Source organism: Trichechus manatus, unplaced genomic scaffold (genome assembly GCF_000243295.1).
Source record: "Trichechus manatus latirostris isolate Lorelei unplaced genomic scaffold, TriManLat1.0 scaffold00084, whole genome shotgun sequence".
Taxonomy (NCBI): Eukaryota; Metazoa; Chordata; class Mammalia; order Sirenia; family Trichechidae; genus Trichechus; species Trichechus manatus.
The window spans coordinates 7,195,268-7,201,431 of NW_004444020.1; positions in this window are offsets into that span (position 1 = coordinate 7,195,268).

Consider the following 6,164-nt stretch of genomic DNA (forward strand, 5'->3'; position numbering starts at 1 on the left):
GTATTTTCCTGTTGTTTTTTTTTTTTTTTTTTTTGGTTTGTTTTGATATGCCCATATAGGCTGCTTATGTCAGCTAGCCTGATCTCCAGTGCCCCTGAAGCTCCAATATCCTGCCACCAGGTGGCCAGAGCTGACACTAAGTATGTGAGCCTAGGAGTCCGCCCACTCCTCCTGTATATATTCAGCTCAGGTGTCTAGATAGTTGGCCACCAGGTGTGTGGTGCAGGCTCTCACCTACAGTTCTAGACAGGTGCAGGTGACAGTGTAGGCACAGGCATCCGGCTGCAGCAGGGGGACACAGGCTGAGCAAGGCAGGGGCCCAACGGCCACCCCCAAGTGTCCAGGAGGAAAGCATGTCCCTGTTCCCTAGAGTGAGTAGATGGGTGGGTTTTGCAGCTGTACTATGAGCACCCAATGCTATTGGCTGTAAAGACTGGGGGGCATCTCTTATTTTTGGGCTCCTGTCACAGGTGGCTAAGTGGCATGGATGGAGCCACCAGTCCTCAGGTCCCTGATGTGGGTAGGTGAAGACCCTGCTTAATGGGCAGAGCAGTGTCAAATGTCATGAACCTGCCACTTCACAGCTGAAACCTGAAGTTAGACTTCAGGTATATACCCTGTTGTACTATGGTAATGAAGGCCTATGCTGCTGAAATGGGCCCGCACAAGTCTATGCAGGGGGAAAGGTGCTCAAAGTCCATGGATCCCTTATACCTGTGCCTAAGCAAAGGAGTTGTGCCTACACTGAGTTCCTGGCTTAGGGGAGCCAGCAGATTATTTTTTCCCCTTTGTTAATTTGTTCACTCTCCAAGGCCGGGAGAATGGCTCAGGGCACGTGAGGGGTCCTACTTCTGGTCCAGGGGACTCTGCATTTGCTGAAGCCAGTCCCAGACTCAGTGTAGAGCAGGGAGCATGGAGGTAAATGGGAGAGAGGTTTTTCCCTAAAAGGGATGCTTTTGATCCATGCTGTAGGCCAGACACAAGTACTTATCTTTCATTGATCAAGGGCTGCTTCTCACTGGTTCTGGATGGCCAAGTAGACTCTCTGCTGCTGGGTCTCTCTTGATGTGGAAAACACCTCCCGAGCACTGCTGCTTTCCAGCCTCACTGCGCACCACAAGCTGATCAGCTATGAAGGGCTCAGGCTCTCACAGGGTTAATTCTGGCAACTCCTCACTGCTTCTGAACCGTCTCTCCATCCCCCTACCACTTAGTCCGATTCCTCAACTTTGCCTTTGATGTTCAGGGCTCCTAGATTGTCATATATAATTGATTCACTTGTTTTTTCGGGTCTTTGTTGTAAGAGGATGCACCATCAATGTCTGCCATCTTGCCCCCACCTCCCTGTGTACTAACTCTTTAATGAGAAGCTAGTTTGTTCTGTAAATCTTCATCTAAAGTACAATAACAAAAAAATTCTTTTTTTCGGAAAAGAAAAGAAAAAGAAGATGGAAGGAATACACAAAATCACTATACCAAAACGAATTGGTTGACCTTAAACTATTTCAGGGGGTAGCATATGATCAAGAGCCAGTGGTAATGAAGGAAGAAGTCCAAGCTGCACTGAAGGGAATGATGAAAATCAAGGCTCCAGGAATTGATGGAATACCAATTGAGGTGTTTCAACACACTTAATCTCACTTACTTTGAACACTTTATCAGGAGAGAACTAGAGATGGACATTATGCCTGGTAAAGTGGTGGGTCAGCGAAAAAGAGGAAGACCCTCAATAAGATGGATTGACACAGTGGCTGCAATAATGGGCTCAAGCATAGCAACGATTGTGAGGATGGCACAGGACTCAGCAGTGTTTCATTCTGTTGTCCATAGGGTTGCTATGAGTTGCAACCAACTGGATGGCACCTAAGAACACCAAACAATATGTATATTGATTTGCATCCTCATATTCATTTGTTCCAGAAAACAAATGAAGAAAGTAAAACTCAACTTATAGTTAAACCAAGTAAGATTTATCTTAAGAATGCAAGTATTGTTTAATACAATAGAATAAACGAATGAAAGAAATCCAATTAGTCAAAAAAAATGGTATGAATACATGCTACAACATGGATAAACTTTGAAACATTTTGCTAAGTGAAAGAAAACCAGTCACAAAAAAACGCATATTGCATGATTCCATTTTTATGAAATGTTCACAAAGGCAAACCTATAGAGACAGAAAGTAGATTTGTGATTGCTAGGGCTAGAGGAGTTGGGGGGAAGTGGGGAGTTACTGTAATAGGTATGGGGTTTATTTTGGGGGTGATGAAAATTGTCTGACAGAGTAGTACAACTCTGTGAACATACTAAAAGCCATTGAACTTTAAATGGATGAATTGTATGGTATATGAATTATATCTCATTAAATAAAAAGGTAATATGCCCTTTGTTAGGTTTTTGTTTCAGGGACAGAATTTAAATCTATGCCACACCTACATTATTCATACTTTACCTACACAACTATAATATTCTAGAACTGCGGTTCTCCAAGTGTGGTCCCTGGACCAGCAGTATCTGCATTTCTAGGAACTTGCTAGAATGCAAATTCTCAGACTCTACCCAAGACCTGCTGAATCAGAATCTCTGGAGTGGGGTCTAACAACATGTGTTTCAATAAGCCCTCCAGGTGATTCTGATGCTTGTTAAGGTATTAGATTGACTGACCTCCACAGAAGAGCCTAAGGTCTCTCACCCTAGGACAAGTTTGACTACACCAAATTCCTTCCCTACCCCTGCCCCAGGATATTCAACTGGACCCTCTCTTTCTAACTAATAAGCAATGTTACTCTTTCCTTTCTTCTTTCTCCACACATGCATTTAAGCCATGGCTTGCTCTAGCTATATATTGCTACCCACCTTCATCTCTCTGATTTCCTTTCTCTGTGTATTGTTGTTGTTAGGTGCCGTCAAGTGGGTTCCAACTCATAGCGACCCTACGTACAACAGAACAAAACACTGCCCGGTCCTACACCATCCTCACAATCGTTGTTATGCTTGAGTCCATTGGTGCAGCCACTGTGTCAATCCATCTCGTTGAGCGTCTTCCTCTTTTTCACTGACCTTCTACTTTACCAAGCATGATGTCCTTCTCCAGGGACTGATCCTTCTATGTGGCAGTAGTAATATTCCAATATTTAGGTTCAGAGGAGCTAGAGATCCCACTTCACAGTCTCAAGACTTGACATGTTTCAACTCAGTCACTCTTAACAGAGCATACTGCTCTGATGTATTGGGTATTTGATTTCCAATTTGTTATTGTTTCTTGTGTAGACAGCTCCCTTGAAACTCTGTGGGAAGAAAGAGGGCATGTCAGGCCAGGATGGGGGAATTTTGGTTCCCTGGCTGAATGACTTCATAATAGAATCAAAACTTCTTCCTTATCCCCTAGCACCCACCAGCATGACATTTACCCTGATTGTAAAACATCTCTCCCTCTTACATCAGTCTACTTTGTTTACCCATACCTCTACCTCCAGGATCAGCATGATCAAAGAACAGTCATGTGAAATGGTCTTTATGTGCTCAGTAGGGTTTGCTGGGAAACTGGGGGCACAGGCTGTTGGGTTGGGGTTCTGAGAGCCAGTGGCAGAACCCTGTGGCCTTAGCATAACTCCAGGCCCACTCCCTAGAAGAAAGCAGCCTCTTGTCTAAGTGCTAAATATAGGTCACCTGCCCTCACGTGGCTGTGTGTGTGTAGTGGGGCCGGGTGGGGGGAACAGATGACTTCTATTAGCCATACTAAATGTGCATGCATACATGTGTATATAATATATCCAGAGACATGGAAATAAATCTCTTACCAGCTCCCTTTCTGCATCAGAAAATAGAAATACATAAAGAAAAATTTAACAACTGCAAACCCAGAGCTAAGTTATCAAAACCAAATTAAAGCTGTTGAGTATTTCTTTTTGAAACATCCCTACCTCTGAAATCTAATTTCTTACAACTTTCCATACAGGATCTGGTGTTGTATTATTTAAAAGAAAATAATATTCTGCCCTCCCTTGACAGCATTTCCTGGCTGCAGAAACCACTGCAGCCATGAAGTAACAGAATGATTTTGGTAATGTTTCCATAGCTACCTTGCTTCGGCATGAGGTTTATTCTGTTTTAAAGTCTACTGACCTATTCACATCCTTATCTGAAGTATTTTCAATCTAATCCTTGTCTACCTATTATTGTCTAATTTTCTTGTGATTCCTGTATTTAAGGAGGCCCTGAATGCGTAAATATATGGTAAGCAGTCCTTCCAGTTAAATGTAACAATATGATGATTTTTTTTTTCTTTCTTTCTTTCTTTTTTTTTTTTTGGTTCCTTTCCAATGTGTATTTGTTCTGTTCTGTTCTGTCCTGCCCTTGCAACACTGGGGAAACTTCCTGAGGTTTTTGAGGTAAAGGCTATTCAAAGTACGCCGGTGCCCTCTTGTGGTCATTCTGGCCTTATGTTTTCTTTCCCAGAAGGCTCCTAGACAACTGATGGTGCAAGAGGCTAATGAGAAAGGATATTTCAAAATGCCATTGTTAATTGTCATGGGTGTCCTTGTGTCCCTGTCTTTTGTCCCCTGCAGGCATAAGGGTGTGTCTAGAAGGACAGGCAGGCTCTCCTGGTAGCAGTGTAGCACCTCAGGGTTACAGGGCTTCTGCTTTTTCCACCAAGGCAGTGGCTTCATTAATGAGGAACGGTGTTCAAAGTTTAAGCTATACCTCAGGAGGAAGATGGTGGATCAAGCAACTCTCAGGAGGGCCCTGTAATGAAGATAATTCACAGAAAGAGGAGATGGGGTTTCACCTCAACAGCATAGCTCATCATCAAAAACGAGCGAGGAACAGGTATGACCATGTCTTCTTAAAAGATGAAAGTATAAACCTCCAGTACTGAGTGAAAAATCAGGATAGAACAACCAGTAAAATTCTAATTAATTCAATGTAACTATTTTTATTGAATAAACATAAGAGAAAGTGAATAATACATGGTCCCAGCACTGCCTCAATAAAATTTTCTAAGATGAAAATGTTCTGTATCTGTGTTGTCTGATACAAAAACCACAAGCTACATGGACTATTGAGCATTTGAAATGTGACTTGTGAAACTGAGGAAACTGAATTTTTGTTAATTAATTTAAATATAAATAGTCACATGTGGCTACTGGCTACCATACTGGACAGCATAGATCTGGGGGTGGGGAGAAGAGATAAGACTAGAAAACAGACAACTACAATACTGTATATCACATAATGTGTAGTATAGGAAAGTACAAATAAAACTCCATAGTGGGAAGGAGAAGTATGCTCAGATGTGAATGATCAGAGAAGGTTTATGAGAGAGGAGGCATTTGACCTGGGCCTTAAAGAATAGGTTGCTCTTATTAGACAGAGATGGTAATGAGCGCATTCCAAGTGGCAGAAATAACATACACAAAGATATAGAATGGGCAACTATAAGTAAATGTTCAAAGATCCATCTGCCCCTTCAAATAAATCATGGGCTTTGGTAATGGTATATTTCTCAAGTACAGACATGTCAACATTCACACTTAATCCCCTCTCCCTACAAGACAAGAGTCTTGGCTAGGGCAGTGTTCCATAACTTCTTCCACATCATGGCTCACGAGGAGAATGAGAAAATTTGGAAGCATGCTGGGGTAAACAGAAGGTGATCTTCACCCAAGGAGCCAGGCCACTCTGGACTATAAGGAGGAAAGTGTGCCTGAGATAAGCAGTCATAAGATTTCCCCGGTTGCCATAAAGGAAGCACCTCCGAGACCATCGCCTAACACCCAAGTGCTGGATGTTACAGATTGAATTGTGTCCCTCAAAAATCTGTGTCAACTTCAGAAAACCCCAAGGAATCCACAAGAAAACTACTGGAACTAATAGAAGAGTTCAGCAAAGTTTTAGGATACTAGATAAACATACAAAAATCAATTGGATTCCTTTACACCAACAAAGAGAACCTTGAAGAGGAAATCACCAAATCAATACCATTTACAATAGCCCCCAAGAAAACAAAATACTTAGGAATAAATCTAACCAGACATGTAAAAGATTCATACAATGAAAAGTACAAGACACTACTGCGAGAAACCAAAAGAGACCTGCATAAGTGGAAAAATATACCTTGCTCATGGATAGGTAGACTCAACATAGTGAAAATGTCAATTCTA